Here is an 18,062-nt window from a genome sequence, read left to right on the forward strand (position 1 = left end):
TTTATAGCTGGTCCAGAGGATCTTGATTCATCTAGAAGGATACCTAGGTAGGAGAATATTTAAGCGGGTGCGATTTTCTCACTCCCAGCAACCAGGGGGCAAGCTCTATTCTTGCCTCCACCGCAGGACATAACAAAGGTTTTTTTAACATTAAGTTTCAGTCCCCTGGTATCCATAAGGTTTATATAGGTATTTAGTGCCGTCTGGAGACCGAGTTGGGTTCTCGCCATTAAAACGGCGTCATCAGCATATAAGAGCGAGACACTCTGATTATTATTAACCTGACAGGAGTCTCTTACTCTGGCCACCAGTTCATTTTCCAAATCATTAGTATATAAAGTGAAGAGGAACAGGGCAAGAACTCAGCCTTGTCTGACTCCTCTCTTACATGGAAGGGCTTGGTGCATTCTCCTTTTAAATTGAACCTCACCTTAGCAGTGGACCCTGCGTATAATTGTCTTAAAAATGATATAAGTGCTTGCTCTATCTTTAAGTATGCTAAAATCTGCCATAACCAGCAGTGAACTACGTAGTCAAATGCTGCAGTTAAATCGACAAAAAATGCGAACAATTTATCTTGCTTAGCCTGGATATATTTCCCATGTAAAATGGAGAAATTTAGCACCTGCACTACAGTGCCCCGCCCCTCCCTGAACCCATATTGCACTGGGCTTTGGACGTTATTGTCTTCCGCCCATTGTTGTAGGCGATTCAGGATAACCCTGTCTGCGACTTTCATACATGAATCGAGCAAGGAGATGGGGCGGTAGCTTGGTCTGCCCTGTTCCCATGATGCACTGGGCCAGGGACACACTAATTTGCATATAGCCAGGTTCTGAGCTGGGATGGTGCAGTGAGCTAAATAACGGTGATGGATCAAGCCCTGATCTTTGGACTGGGTTAGAGTGGTTTGCTTAATTCAGACACTCTGTTCATCACCACCCCCTTTTCTGAATCGATTCTGACGATCCAGCATGCACCCTTGGGTCCAGGCTAAAGTCTCAACCAAGGGGCTGGTGCTATTATGGGAGAATATGATATTAACGCTAAGTGGGAGATGGTCACGTATCCCAATTGAGTGTGTAACAAAATCTGCAGCCCATGTTGCATAACAGTTTGAAAGAATAATGAAGTCAATCAAAGTGCTATGACCTCCACCTACGAACGTGGGAGACTAAATTCAACTGGTGGAGAGCACAGCTTGTTTGCAAAACCCAAGTTGTGTGTTGCCATGACTTCTTTAACCCCTTCGCTGCGGGGCTAATTTCCCCACGGCGCGGAGAGGAGGGGGGCCGCGCACGGCGCCGCGGTGCTGATGACGAGCCCAGGCTCGTCATGCAGCATGGTGCTCGTGTGCTGGTGACGAGCCTGGGCTCGTCATGAACCCGCCCGCGCAATGGAACGCTCAGCACAGCAGGGGAATTATCCCCGCGTGTGAGCGTTCCACGGCTCATGATGAGCCCAGTCTCGTCACCAGCACACGAGCACCGTGCTGCATGACGAGCCTGGGCTCATCATCAGCACAGAAGGGGTTAAAGCTGTCCCCCCCATTAGAGTGTGTAAAATGGGCCCATTGGTCCAAGTCCTCATTCTCCAGGTCCCTGAATCCACACGAGGACTGAGAGCAGATCTTATTATTAAAATCGCCACCCCATAAAATGATGGAATCCTTCCCCGATAAATCACTTATCCTCTCGAGTTCCTCACTGAGATCATGTAACATACCAGTAACAGAGCCCTTATCTAAATTGTTGTACATGTTAATGATCACTAGCTCAACCAGTGGAGACACTTTGATGACAACAATTTGATAATAGCTTGACGATTTTACATTTTTTATCCCCACGGTACCCAAGAGATTAGTAGTATATACACAGAGCCCTCCTTTGTGCCTCCCACGTTTCAAGCAACCCTCTAGATAATGAAATGTTTTGAAGCCATCAAAATGTATTTCCTCCAATGTCCAGGTCTCCTGTAGATAGAGGATATCGAAGTTCCCAATAAAATCTCCCCAGATGGGGTTATTGATCTTAGATTGGAGCCCAGATATATTCCAAAATGCTGGACATACATAGATTGGATTCCACATACAGCAGCCCTCCCAGCCCCCTTTCTTATATCCCCAGGGACCAAGTTGTTGCTCTTGTGTCCTCCAAATAATATTGAATCGGATTGCAGCGAAGTATCCAGTTGTGCGTTATGTTCCTGCAAAGCTATGGCCACACTCCACGTATCGCCTCCAACGGGGCGTTAAGGGAAATACTGCAAATGTGGGGGCCTTAGTGTGTACCATAGCTTCAAGAGCAGGGGTCTCCAACGATTAGCTCGGGAGCTACTGGTAGCTCACCAGTACCTTCAAAGTAGCTCTCAAAGATTCATCCAAGCCCAGTATCAAATTCAGAGAGTAGGCGCCTATTAAAGAAGGCAGCACTGCTGATCTCAAGATCCTAAGAGTGACATCCAGCCAAACCTATGACAGTAACTTATACTAAAAACTCAAACACACAAAGTATCGGCCTATAGGGCCTGCCACTTGACAGTCTGTATTTAATCTCAATATAACTAAGCCACAAGGAGATTGACTATCTTGTTTCCCTGCTTTATCAGTCACAACATGTGTGTGACCAGTGGATCACAAAAGAAGTACGACATTAGTAGCCTGAGCACTAATGAGTGCTGACCCACCAAAGTGTCTGACTGCAGGAGTCAGAGTGAAAATGTGTCAGTTGGGTGTATAACCAGCTCAAGACCTGAGGAGAACAGGGCATGATTCAGACCAGAGAAAATAAAGAGACTCATCAGCATTTATGTGCGTCCATAATAAACACTATTTCTTCTTGAAAGCTACGCCTGGTGTCAAGGACCACCACATGTCTATGCTAGCCCCCATCATAAGGGTGTTATCTCTGACATAATTGTGCCCATTCCTGGCATAATAGTGCCAATGGCATAATAATGGTCATCCTTGCCTATTTGGGGTATAATTGTGGTATACTGCCAGCCATAATTTACATACTGGGAGAATGACTGGCCTACATTTACGTATTTCTTTCGTAATAATGGTCATGACTGATATGTCGTCTCTGCCTTGACCCTTATGCTTTCAAGCCTTGGCCCAACTGTGGCCCTAGTATAATTATGGGCATTATTGACATAATACAGACTTCCGTGTTTCTGGTCCAGGGACGACCCGGCTTGGCAGTTTGGTCTGAACTGTTCCCATGAGGCACAGGGTCAAGACTGATTTGCATATGGCTGGGTCTAAACGGGTGGCATGGTGAGCAAAAGAATGATGGACTTAACCCAGATCTCTTGACTGGGGGTGAATGTATGATTCATTCAGCATTCTGTCCTTCATTTGTTTGCGTAGCACTTTTCACCCTAAGTGGGATGGGTATGTCCAGACGTGAGTCTGTTGCTCACTGTACTACTGGATTCAATCTAGCCTGGCTGATGAAGGGTGACATACCCTGAAACCAGTCCCAGGATGCTGGTTTCTGGTCCAGGGAGGACCTGGCTTGGCCGTTCGGTCTGGACTGTTCCCATGTGGCACAGGGTCAAGACTGATTTGCATATGGCTGGGTCTAAACTGGAGTGGCGTAGTGAGCAAAATAACGATGGATTTAACCCATATCTCTTGACTCGGGGGGAATGTATGATTCATTCAGCATTCCGTCCATCATTTGTTTGTGTGAGCATCTGTGGCACAAGACTGGGTATTCAAAGTAGTCTGTCCATATGAGGCATTTGTACATAGAAGTAATTGATGAAAATAAAAAGCTGATGCATTTCCTAAAATCTGAAAACGGATATTTTAAAGGCAGTTTTTGTTTTCAAAAATGGATTTTCTTCTGCTAAATTGTTTGTTTGACCACAGTGGAAAGTGGTATTTGATAGAAAGAAGTGCACTTTCACAAACTGATGAATAATAATTCTAGCTGAGCAGGGGAGACCTACTGCTGTATTTATATACTTTGTGCCATAGGGCATGTCTAGATTTGAATGTTGTTTCATAAGTCCGATGGAGGCATTTTATATTGATGAATGTTTTTCTGACATTTCTGATGGTAACCGCACCAGGAATACTTGGGGGGTAACTACTGATAATCCTGCTTAGGGTGGTCATAGCGAAGTCACTATTTTACAGGTATAACGTTTGTTAGTAGCTCAGGAAGACTTTCCTTGAGCAGAAGTAGCTCTCACTACAGAAAAGGTTGGAGACCCCTGTTCAAGAGCATATATGTTTCAAATCCATGGAAACATGCCATCATCTGCCCTCTGCTAAAATAAAACTTTGGAGTCAGACAAATCAGAATACTCTAGGCCAATCTCAGAGTTGCTTGAAGTCAGTAAAATTCTGGAGAAAAGGACTCATGGCTTTTTATCCGACTTTTTGAATTCCAATAGCCTACTCGACCAGACGCAGACTGGATTTTTAGATGGTTGCAGCACTGTGACAGCTCTTATGCTGACAATAGAGGACTTAAAGAAAACTCCGGACCAAGATGGATCTGCTGTGCACATGTACTTGGATCTGAGCACAGCTTCCGACACAGTCTCTCACCTAAATTCTCTGCCAGAGACTGAAAAATACTGGTGTCAAATGGGCAGTTCTAAGATGGTGTATATCATTTCTCACAAACAGGAGATTTCAAGTTAGTGAGGGGTCCTTTCTGTCAATGCCTCAAGACTTTTCTTTGAGCCCCACTCTATATAACATATATGTTCGTCTGATTTCAGACATCATCTGTGAACTGGGTTTCACAATGGCCTCCTATACATATAATACCCAGATTGTTGTCTCATTGTCACCACTACTGAATCCTTTGACAGACTTAACATCTCTCTGGAAAAGATACCTACCTGGATGGCATCCAGCTGCCTCAAGTTATCACCTTCCATGCTCATGACGGAGCCGCTCCGTCATGAGCCTCGGTTGAGCTGTTCTCATGACAGAGCGGTTCCGCCATGGCCCGCTCGGCTCGCCTGCGCGGCGCGAATTCCGCGCCTGCGCTGGACGTTCCATTGAGCGGGCAGGGCCATGATGGAACCGCTCCATCATGAGCACAGCTCAACCGCGGCTCGTGGCGGAGCGGCTCCGTCACGAGCATGCGAGCGCCGCTCGGCTCCCCCTCCCTTCTAGCGCTATAGCGGAATTGCCGCCGCAGCGAAGGGGTTAAACAGGGACAAGACAGAGGTAATGGTGACAGGAAACAATCCAGCAGTCTGGGTCCAATATCTCTGGCCTTAATACTTGGGAGAATGTCCCCTCCCTAAGTCCGAAGTAAAGGAGTAAGGTATCACCCTAGACAAAGACCTGACAATGGCAGCTCAAGCAAATATGTCAGGCACATGCATTGGCCATTTTCGGTCTCTCCAGAAGACACTCCATTGGTAATCTATGTAGTGTTGGAGAATAGTGTACCTAGATTATTACTCTCCCAACTGGACAATAGTAATTCACTCCATCTGGGCAGCCCATTATATGTCATCAGAAAGATGCAGGTTGTCAAGAATGCCACAGCCAGAGTATTGACAGGACTGTCTAAAACACAATCTGCACAAACAACCTTGGTGCAAGTAAAATTTAAGACCCTGGGCATTGCACATAGGGTAAAGATCTCTCAAGGACACATGTCCTTCACTATCTTGTTACTCTTTGTACTACTCCTACAGATTTGAAATCAAACAATCTCTCTCTGTTAACCACTCCCATAGTTAGAAGAGTAAGAGAGGGTAGCCGGTCCTTTGGCTACCTTATTTCAAATCTAAGGAACACTCTTCCTATTAATCTAATATCAGACTGGAATTTTTTCACCTTTAGGAAACAGCTGGAAACTCACATTTTCACCCAAGCAGAGTAAAACCTCCTACATGTCCTCACTGTGTTGTTGCCAGCACATGGAAGTCCACACAAGGGTAGCTGCATGCTGTAAAATATTTTATAATTAATAATTAAAAAATAATTAATTATTTTGTCCAAAGACGCAGATTAAATGCTGTCACCATCTGTGCTGGAATCAGTCCTCTTGGCTCTTAAGTCTGGCTCTCTCATGCTCAACTCTTGAGCCATCAATATTTTATTTTTCTCCCATCACCACCTTGCCCTTCTTACTTTCCCACTTAAGTTTGTTCACTGCCCTCTAGCTTTTCTGGGGACAGACCCCTAGAGAACACTACTGCCTGACCTGGAGGGTATGATGCTCAAACTCTATTTCTGCAGGTACCTTATATACTTGCAAAGGTCAATAAATCACAGGTTTTGACTATGCCTTGTGTTCCAACCCCTTAGACACTCAAATGGCACCAGCCAACAATAGACGTTGCCCCTGCTTGGGAAAACTTTGATTAGGCCTTCAAGCACCCGGCATCACCTTTACAAGTGCAGGATCACTATACCCTCTGTAGGCAAAAGACTGTGACACGGGAAGCTGCCTTCCTTCCCAATTGGATAAATATTTCCCCTCCAGCATACGTGTGAGCTGCAGTTGCTCCAGGCAGCATCTTGTTAAGATAGACAGAGGAGACGAGACTTCCCGGCTGACACACTGACGAGAGACGCTGAGGTTCCTGCATGCAGACACCCCAGCTCGCAGTTGTCTAGCATCCCTTGTGGGGTGTTCAGCTTGAGACCAGGATGGGGTCCCACAGTCTCACACTTCAGGTAATGGGGTTGACTAAATCCTAGAGGATTCTTGGCTTAAAACCTACACACATGCTAGGTACATTAGGTACATCTAGTTAGGGAGGCATCGTAGGAGTATGCATCTTTTATCATATGTTTTAAATACTTGAATGTATTCATGATTATAGTATGATGGTAGAACTATACCATCCATTTACCTTTATAGTACTGTTAATCATTTATATCTTATACTGTCTAATGGTTGTCGCAGCACATCTCTTCTACACAAGAATAACAACTGTTCAATAAATGCTCATCGAAAACGCCCAGCCTGCTTAATGTGTGTATCTCTCTGAGACAGACTAAGTAAGCTCGAGTGACTGAGCAAAAGGTAGTATATTGTTTCCATGGTCCTGAGGGATCAGGGTTGTCATGTTCGATGGTTGCCAGGAACTATTCTTTCCTTGGTAAGAGGAGATTCTAGTGGCATGTGAGCTAGTTGGTGCAAAAGGCCAACATACCAGGTGGGGGTCTCAGAGTTAGTATGACACCAATCCTACAGTATATGTTGTCTAAATGCACAGATCCTGTATACTTTTTATAGGAGCTACACAACATCCCACAACAGAGTCCTTTATGGCATGGGTCCGGGAAGAGGGACCCAGAGGCCTTGAATGGAGGCCACAATGTAAGGCACTGTCACCTGGAGGTGGATGAAAGTCTAGGCTTCCAGATCAGGTTGTGCGGTCTTAGCAAATGCCTCCCAAACCCCCTCAGACACAACAAGCTACAGAGTGAAAACTAGCACAGCTTTCATGTTGCAAGCACAAGTCCTTCGGTTTTGGAAAACTTCTGCACACTCCTCGAACTCCTCGAATTCTGGCACCCGAGGGGGGCCCCTGAACTTTGCAAGCCCACTCCTCTGAACAGTATGTTTTTGGCATATGTCAGGGCGGTCCTTGTCACTACTGCCGATCACTATTCCCCTGTTTCTTGCTGCACCATGTACAGTCCTAGTGATCTCTTGGAAACGTTGACACGCCTTTTGTCCGTGGGATCTCATGAACAGTAGGCCAGCAAACTAACCTTTGTAGAGTGCTTGGGGACCCAGGCCACACCAGTTGGCAATTAGCAGCAGGCCAGCAACATCCAAGCAAAATCCACCAAGTGATAGTCCCCTTCCTGGAACACTACAAGACCAAGGCCACCAAAAGACTGTGTATATTCCAGTTGCAGTCCCCCCTGCCTGAATAGTGTCTCTTGTCGATGTCACAGTGTTGAACTAGCGTAGTATGTTTCCAATCCCAAAAGTGTCTCTAACTCCTGAGGGCAGAGCCCCAGTAGTCATACACACAATGGGCTTTGTAGATGAAATCAATTGAAAAGGCTACCTTTGAAATACAAGGGCCCTCTCCAAATGTTTTCCTGTCTGCCATACTACCGTGGGAGGCTTCACCAATATCTTTAGTGGGGCCAAGACCCTGCCCTTCAGAATGCAGGTGCCAATTCCATCCCCACATATCTGTCCCAGGAAGGCACCTCAGAATCAGAGGTCTGCAGTTTCCCTTGAGCTCATATGGCCTTCTCTGAGTAATGCACAGATGTAGCTGTCCACCGGCAGACAGTTGTGGATTGGAAGCAGCCTTACAGGCAGACCGAGCAACAAGCACAGAAATGCCCACTTTCCCAAAGTGGTATTTCCACATTAGTAATGTTTAAGACACTCGGACCACTGTAGATGATTTGCCATTACTAACTCATTGAAATCAAACACTATTCTGCCACTCTTCTGCATGCAGGAAATACAGTTCAATAGCCTTCCCACAGACCACTCATGTCAATCCAATGTGAGAAGCAGGCCCTATCATACTGACCATACAATCCACTGCTTTTCACTACTAGTGCATGTAGTGCAATTGTGCACATCCCCTACCTCTTTCCAACACCCCACGCTGACCCTATGTAGCGAGAGACATGCAGAACCTTAGCAGGTAGTTGTTTTAAATGCGAAGAAGAGTAACAGTAACCTGTACACCCAGGCTCCACCATGGCAAATCTATGACACGTCGGAAGAGCTACCTCTGTCAGTAGCACAACCAGTACTGCAGGAGCATTTGAGTTACATGCCCTAGGCATGTGTCTTACCCCTAGACAAGGGACTTACAGATAACTCAAATCAGCCAATCATGTATATACCAATCACCAGTGTATATATATGACAATCACAGCACTTTGGCACCGAATAGCAGTATCAAAGCACTCAAAGTACAAAAAAGGCCCACACAGGAGGTCAGAAGCCACAAAAGGTCAGGGGTGACCACGCCAAAAGATGCCAGGTCTAAGATTTAGGAACACCTCTTTACCTTTTACCCTGTGTGCTGTTCAAGATATCTTACCACTCTTTTTCCACAAGGGGGTAGCCCTTTTCCACTTCCCACATCTTTTGCACCTCCGACTTATGGTGAAGAATTGCTTTGCATGACAAATTGTACATTCTCAGAGTAGACGTTAGTCATCATGTTTTGCAATGATCCATTTTTCAAATTATGTAATGGTTGGTTAACTGTGGTCCTCATTTATGGATGAGTGACCCAGTATTTAATTTGTAAATAATGTGCATATTATTTCTCTGTTAAGCCATAGTCATGTTTTAGCTGCTCAAACTATTAACTAAGTAATGGAACTCCCCAACTTATTTGTAGTTAGCTACGTGCCATTTTATGTATGCCATCCCTTCCATAGCTGGTGAGAACTTTGCATTGTGTGTAACTGGAGTCATTGGTGAAGGAAAACTCATATAGATCTTTGAAAACAGCCACTCTGTCCCACACTCCATAGTAGCTCTAAGTGCTGGTAAAGAATATGCCCCCCACGGTCTGTGTTTTTTGTTCAGCCAAGGGACCTTACACAAGTCAGTGCCTGCACCTGCCTGATCGATAAAACACTAATTGTTCTCCAGGGATGTGTTGGAGTTGTGGTAATTATGTATTAGGCAAGGGATCCTGAATCCATCCTCTTCTAAAGCTCAATATGTCTGTTTTTATCAACTCTGGGTTTCTTACTGTGCCATATCATCTTTCTATGATCATTTATATTTTGTGATTTATACCTGAGGGAGGGGGGGGTTATAATGGCACTCTTGGCATCACATGTAGGACTTTAGGCAGCAGGATCATCTTGACTGCTTTGATGCAGGCCTGCTTGGCAAATCTCCCTTCGGCCAACTCTGTAGGTCTCTGCAAGCTGTCTCCAGTAGGACAATATAGTTTACAAGGCTATTTTATCTGTGGTGGGAGATATTGCTATGCTGAGGTGTGAATGTGCTTGTGTGTTCAGGCTAGAGGGGATTTTTTTTGTAAGGTCTTTTACAATTCTGCCACATATTGATTTTTGGAAATGGCCGTTTCTGCAGGGTCACCCCAAACATTTTGCCTTCGTCCTCCTCTTTTTCTGACCTCGTGTCTGTTGGTCTTAGGACTCTGTGCCAACCTATGTGCTAAAGTGCTTGTGCTCTCTCATGAAAACATGGTAACATTGATTTATCCATAATTGGCATCTTTGATTTACTTACAAGTCCTTAGGAAAGTGCACTGCATGTGGCCAGGGCCTACAAATCAAATACTACTGGTGGGCCTACAGCATTGATTGTGCCACCCAATTAGCACTTTAAGCATGTATCATCTCTGCTATTTCAGATCCTGTGTGTTTAGTTTTAAACTGTGATGCTGACCTGGCAAGATAACAAACCTTCCTTTTTATTACACATAGGTCACCAGTAGGTTATGCCCTGGACTGCCCATGGCCAGGATGCAGTGTATTTAAAAAGTAGGACATGTACTTTTAAGTTTTACATTTGATGGTGGTGAAATACTCAATTTGTTTTTAACTACTGCAGGGACTATATATCCTATAAGATAACATTGATATTGCCTTATTACATTTTATAAGTGCAGTGTTCAGTTGGAAGGAGATGGGACCCCCAAATTTGGTGTCTCCGTACTCACAAATTAAAAACACACCTTATGGTGAATTTGGTTTTTAAAATGCAGGTCTGAAAATGGCAGTTTTAGAAAGTTGGAATTTTATTACTTATTCCATTTGATGCCTTCGGCCCGTCTCTGAAATACACATCTGGGTTGGGTGAGAGCTGGCATCTTGCATTCCTTCTAAAAGCCACACACAAAGGGAAGGGAGGTGTGACTGAGTAGCATTTGCAAGTTGGTGGGAGCAGGATGGAAGGGGGGGAGCTGACTCTTTATACATGAAATGGCTGTGTCTTGTCCCACCACAAAGGCTTGCATACCCCTTGAAGTGAGGACCAGAAAGGCAAGACCTTGTGTACTTCAAGGAATCTCTTTGAAATCTCTATACTTAAAAAGCCCAACTGGGCATAAGTACTGTACATCAGACACCACCACTTCAGAACAATACTTGAACTGAGGACATTCTACAAGGAAGAAGGATGTCTGGGCAGCCAGTAGAGACTGCCACTTTGCTGAACTGCTTTGCTTCATTGGCCCGCTGCCCCTTGCCTTGGAGAGAAAAGAACTGGACCTGCATCTCTACATCTCAGAACCAAAGTATCTCCAAGGGCTTGTTGGCTTGCCTTCTGTTTCTGAAGTTTCAGGGATATCAAAGACTTCACCCTGCAACCTACTACCAGTACCTGGACTCTGTCTGCTGTGACTCCTGCTCTGCCATAGGTGCCAATCCAGTTCTGGGCACTTGAAAGTGAGTATAAAGTGCTACATCTGTAAAAATCCATGCATCAACAGCGCTGGGCAGATCGGAACTGGCCCACCTCCCTTGATGCTGACGCTTCGCCGCTGCTCCATGTACTGCGAACCTCACATCGCCTCAATGCTTTGCTTAATTTTAGTCATTGTACAGCTGAGCACTGATGTGTTGCTTTCAACCCAATTGGTCGACTTCGATGCCTCGCTTCAGTGCTTTTCACCCGCGGGCCTCAACGCACCTATGGTGCTGTGCCGATCAGAACTGACTCCTCCTCTTCCTCAAATGGATCGACAATGACAAATGTATGACATTACAACGCATACATTTACAATGCATGCCTTTCCAATTAATTTTTGAAAACTGCATTTCCAACGCATTCCATTACATCACATTATACCTTTACAACGCATACTATTAAAACACATATTATTACATTGTATTTAGGGTAAATGTTGGATAGTGTAGGGGTAAAAATTAGTATTCTAACTCCAGGGGGTGCAACAGTAGGGTAAGTGTTGGATAGTGTAGGGGTAAACGTTAGTATTCTAACTCTAGGGGGGTGCAACGGGAGGGTAAGTGTTGGATAGTGTAGGGGTAAACATTACTATTCTAACTCCAGGGGTTGCAACAGTAGGGTAAGTGTTGGAAAGTGTAGGGGTACTATGCGTTGTAATGGTAGTGTTGTAATGATATGCGATGTAATGCCTGCGTTGTAGGGACATGCGTTGTAGTGACATGCAACGTAATGGCTGCGATGTAGTGACATGCGTTGTAAAGGATGTTGTGATGTAATGACTGCGTTGTAAATGTAGTGCGATGTGATGACTGCATTGTAAAGGTTGTTTCCCGGCAGAGACGCATCCCATCAGCTGCCCCCCTGCATCATCCTCGGCGTCGACGCATCCAAGGTACTGTTTCAGCAGCCCAAGGCTGATCTCGGTATCTGCCCCTGGCTCCATCAGCCTGAACTTTTGGATTTGACACGGTCAAGCGAGTCCAGATAGCCCATGTTAGGAGGTAGTCGGTCTCCCTAGTCCTGTTTCTATGGCCATGTATAATCAGGCCACCTGACTAGCGTTTGCTCCGTATGCGCTTTAAAAGAGAGCACGTACCTCGTCTACTTTGCTTGGTTTCTTGCCTCGTCATTTTTCACCCCGAAGGAGTCTTTGGTCTTTGCCTGTGGTTCCCGAGTGAGCGCTGAAGACTCACTGCCTTCCTTCTTCCTGGTTGTTTGCGGTCCAGTGATTGTCGAATTCTTGTTGCTGCAATTTCATCGCCCCGCATCGTTTGTACCCTGACGTGCATGAGAGGTTCCGAGTGCCTCTTCTGTTTCCTTGAGGATATATATCGTCCCAGTATCAATACGCAGCTGCGTGTTAGTTTCCCATTTACTATCCGACTACTCCCTGGAACTTCATATCCGCCCCTCGTTCTTGTGTGGAGTTCTGGCGTAAATATGAAATCTGCAATTCCCGGCAGCATTCAGTTGTTTTTGTTCAGTTTTTGGTAATTCATTAAGTGGCCTCTTGTCTTTAGGTATTTTCGGGAGTCCTTTTTTTGGTATCATTTGGAGCGGGGTTTATTATGTCTAAGGACTTTTCCCCCCTCTATGCTTTTTCTTGACTATTGAGGACATTTCTTACCTTGCATTACTATGGACAATTTCGTGGACACTTGAACCTGGAAGATTACATTTTCCCTGCAGTCCTGAACTGGTAAGAGAGACAAAATTGCGTAGGAGTCAGTGCTTGTTTGTGCATGGCTGTAGAAATATAATTGTTTTGTGTGTACCAATCTTCCAACTATTGAGGATTGTTGTTTATTTCCTTTTTCAGGTGCAGTGTTGCACCCATAAGAACAGAAAAGGCAGAGTCCACACCTGGTGTCCATTCAGTGTAATCTTCCTTGATTTTCTCCCACCCTCTGCCGACACCCGAGTGAATAGTGCACTGTGTTACATTCAGTGTACCTTGTGGGGGTGTTGGGAGTGGAATGGGAACATCCTCGTTCCTACAGTGTTGGGCATAGCTTGGAGGTGAAAACTGACAGAAAACCAACCCCACTAATTGATACATTGCCCGGGCGAGGATGGATGAGACAGGGAATCCAACGGGAGGGGACAATGGCCCTACTTTACAGGACTTAATGGGGGCTATTTCGACCCTACAGTCACAACTACAGGACCTGAGACAAGAAAATATGGGGTTGAGACAGGAGCTCAGTTTGGTAGATGCCAGAGATCAGACCAGAGGGCAGGTTCCCATAGTTCAACCCACCACTTTCCAGTTTGATGGGGGTCTGGGCAGGGAGCTAGTGGTGGGACTCCTATAGCAGTAACTGTGATGATTCCTGTCCCTGTACCATTGGCTGCACCAGAACGGTTTTCAGGTGACTGTAATAAATACAGTACATTCATGAATCAGTGTCACCTGCATTTCAAGTGTCACCCTAATGCTTTCCCGGATGATTCCACCAAGGTTGCGTTTATCATTTCATATTTAGCAGGAACGGCTGCTTTGTGGGCAGTTCCATTGCTGGATAATGGCGACTGCGTATTATACAACTATTCAGCATTTAAAGAACAGATGCGATGTTTGTTCGCTAAACATGCTTTTATGCAGGCCAGTGATGCCGAGTTGTTAAAGTTGTGGCAGGGCAAGCAGGATCTGTTAACCTATATTTCTACGTTTAATCGGCTGGTGTCAGAAACTCAATGGCCAATGGCAAAGAGAACTTCCTTGTTTTATCAAGTGTTGTGTGAGGAATTGAAAGATATAGTATCTCAAGTTGTAGATCCTCCCGATGACTCTGTAGCCTTCATAAATTTGGTGGTGAAATTAAACCACCAGTTGTCAGAGGGGCAGGTGGAGCGGAATCGTTTTCAGGCTTCTCAAACAGTGTTGGTAAAACCTGAGGGAAAAACTCTTGTTGAACATAAATTAGTACCTTAGCCTAAGGAAATAGGTGGTGTTAGAGGTCCTTTGTCGATTGCAGAAAAGGGAAGAAGGCGAGAACTAAATTTGTGTTTGTATTATGGACGTGGAGGCCATTATGCTCGCAAATGTACTGTGATGCTATCTATTGTGAGTCCAAAAAATACAGTGGCATTTATAGGAAAACCAGGGGACCCATGAGACATGAGAGTTACAATGCTTCATAGGAGGTAGCAGGGGCTGTACAGAGGGTGCTGCGGCATTTCACTATTTCTGCTTGTTTGGTGATTTCAAATAGCAATAGAGCGACAGTTTCAGTGTTGCTTGATTCAGAAGCAACTGGCAATTTTATGGACTTACAGTTGGCTGAGAGGTTGATGGTCCCTTGTGTATATAAGGAACAGCCAGAGCCAGTACAATCTATTGATGGGACTGAATTGTCATCAGGATCAATAACACGACAAACAGAACCCTTGTGTTTGTTATTTGATAATGGTCATTCTGAGTTCATTTGTTTTGATTTGATTGATGCCCCTTCTTTTGGTGTGGTCCTTGGGGTACCTTGGCTGCAGACGCACAATCCTAGGATAGATTGGGTAAGGCAAACAGTAACTTTGGACTCTGTTCATTGTTTACAATGTTGTTATCAGGTTGCCACTGATTGGGTATCTACATTGACCTGTGCTGTAGGAGAAGGAGGAGAGGTTTTGACCATACCAGCCCTATATGCAATGTTTGGTAAGGTGTTCGATAAAGGCCATGCTAACAGTCTTCCGCCACATCAGTCCTTTGATTGTCGTATCGATGTATTGCCTGGCGCTACGCTGCCTTGTAGCTGTATATATGCTTTGTCTGGACCAGAAGAGCAGCTTTTAAAGGACTTTTTGAATGAGATGTTGACAAAGGATTTTATTCGTCCATCTTCTTCGTCGGTGTCCTCTGCTATATTTTTCATTCCGAATAAGGAGGGTAGTCTGCGCCCGTGTGTAGACTACAGGGCCCTTAACAAGGTCACAGTAAAAAACAAATATCCCCTCCCTTTGATCCCGGTATTGTTGGATCAGCTGAAGCATGCTACGATATTTACCAAGTTAGATCTGAGGGGAGCGTATCATCTCATTCGTGTCCGTGCAGGAGACGAATGGAAAACTGCTTTTAGGACAAAATTTGGTTTGTTTGAGTATTGTGTTATGCCTTTTGTTTTATGTAATGCTCCGGCAGCTTTTCAGTTTTTTATTAAGGAGGTTTGAGACATTTTTGGATTTAAGTGTCATAGTGTATATCAATGACATTTTGATTTTTTCTGAGACCATTGTAGAGAATGAGTCACATGTAACCTAGTTTTTTCAGAAATAGAAGGAACACCAGTAGTATGTTAAGTTGGAAAAGTGTCAGTTTCATACAACAAGTGTGGAGTTCTTGTGATTCATTGTCTCTGCAGATGGCATTAAGATGGACCCACGAAAGATAGAATCCATTGTTACTTGGCCAATTCCAACATGTGTCAAGGATATACAGGTCCTGCTAGGGTTCGCCAATTGTTATCTGCGGTTTATTTCACACTTTTCTGATGTGGTGGCTCCAATGACGGCTTTGTTGAAAAAGGGAGTTTCATTTGTCTGGTCATCTGAGGCACAAGCCGCATTTCATCAATTGATTTGTAAATTTACCTTGGCTCCTGTTTTGGTGCACCCTGACCCTGCCTTGCCTTTTTATGTAGAGACTGATGCCTCTTTATGCGCGGTAGGAGATGTGCTCTTACAGAGGGATCTGGAAACTGGATTTATGCACCCCGTAACGTTCTTTTCTAAAACCTTGTTACCAGCGGAACAGAACTATAAGGTGGCCAAGCGGGAATTGCTTGCTATCAAGTTGTCATTCGAGGAGTGGAGACATCATTTATGGGGGGCTAGGCATTCCGTAACGATATATACAGATCATAAAAACGTAGAGCTTTTTCACTCTGCTAGAGCATTGACCCTGAGACAGATGCGTTGGGTATTGTTTTTTAATGAATATGACTTTGTTATTACATATAGACCTGCAGCCCAGCAAGTAAAATCAGACGCTCTATCTCGTATACATGTGGATCAGGCTGAAGTAGCACCAGAGAAGGACATAAGACCTATGATAGCTAGTGAGAGGATTGTGGGAGGAGTGTCTGTAGATGAATTTATGTCATCAGTGAAAAGAAGATTGAGTTATGTTTATCTTGTTCCTTGGTTATCTCAATCACAGTTCGTGGTTCAGGATGGGTTGTTATATCGTGAGAACCATTTGTTTATACCTCCTGAGTTGAGGGATTCAGTTCTTCAATGGTGTCATTCCTCATCTTTGGTGGCACACCCTGGGATGCACAAAACCAGAGATTTTTGTTTGCGATGGTTTTGGTGGGAATCGTTGGCACGTGATGTCCAGGTGTTTGTTGCATCTTGCCCTGTGTGTGCTACTAGCAAACCTTCACATTCAAGTCCGTCTGGTATGTTACGACCATTGCCAGTTCCTCCTGCCCCGTGGCATACCATATGTATGGATTTTGTGACAGACCTCCCTTTCATCTCTGGGTTTACTGCTATAATAGTGGTAGTGGATTTGTTTACGAAGATGGCATATTTCATTCCATTGTCAAAGATTCCAAAAGCTAGAGAGATGGCTACTGTTTTTACGAGCTCGGTGGTGAAGCTGCATGGGTTGCCGTCAGCTATAGTGATAGACAGGGGAGCTCCGTTCGTGTCTCATTTCTGGACGGAATTATGTTCCTTGTTGCAAATGGAGATACGTATGTCGTCTGCGTACCACCCGCAGACTGATGGACAGACCAAACGCACAAACGAAACCATGGAGCAGTATCTCCGGTGTCTTGTAACATCTTTGTCATGTGATTGGGTTGAAGCTCTCCCCTTGGCTAAATTTGCGTATAATAACAGTGTGCATTCTGCTTCGGGGATGACTCCTTTTTTATGTTCTATGGGATCCATCCTAAGGTTATACCTATTCATCCCTTGGGGCATGTACCAGCAATAGACACTTTAAGTAGGTCTCCGACTCACATCTGGAAGACAGCACAGGAACAGCTTCAGAAGGCTAAGGCTGCCATGAAAACGCAGGCTGATAAGCATAGAGCTCCTGTGCCTTCCTACGCAGAGGGGGATCTGGTGAGGTTGGCCACTAAGAATCTCCGTATACAGTGGTCTAGGAAATTACAACATGGCGCGATTTGTTTTTAAGCACTACAAAGCACTACAAAGTAGTTTATTCTTTAAAAATTCCTATCTTGACTTATACTTATTGGATTTTTGTCATTTTGGTCTTGCTTAACTCATTAAAAATATTCTCTATTTTCTAAATGAGTGTGGAGTCATTTTGTAGCATTTTTGCTGTGTTACAGTGTGTTGCATGCACAATTACTTCACACATTTCCTCTTAGTTAAGCCTGACTACTCTGTGGCCGGGCACCAGAGGGTGAGAACAGGTTAATTTAGAGTGTGTTACTGACTTACCCTGACTCGGATTGTGGTACCTGCTTGATCAGGGTGCATACTTCTGCTAACCAGAGACCCAATTTCTAACATTGATGCTCATAATTGGAGTATTCATTTGATCACTCTAGCTGAGGGGCCATCTACATCGGCCACTAGGTTCAGAGACGGGCTGGCAGCAGTGGCCCAATGGATGGCAGATAATTGTCTTCAGCTCAATGCGACCAAGACTGAGGTTCTGCTGGTGGGGAAAAATACCGCCCTTTGGAATGAGCATTGGTGGTCGGC

The sequence above is a fragment of the Lissotriton vulgaris genome, chromosome 11 (genome assembly GCF_964263255.1).
Source record: "Lissotriton vulgaris chromosome 11, aLisVul1.2, whole genome shotgun sequence".
Taxonomy (NCBI): Eukaryota; Metazoa; Chordata; class Amphibia; order Caudata; family Salamandridae; genus Lissotriton; species Lissotriton vulgaris.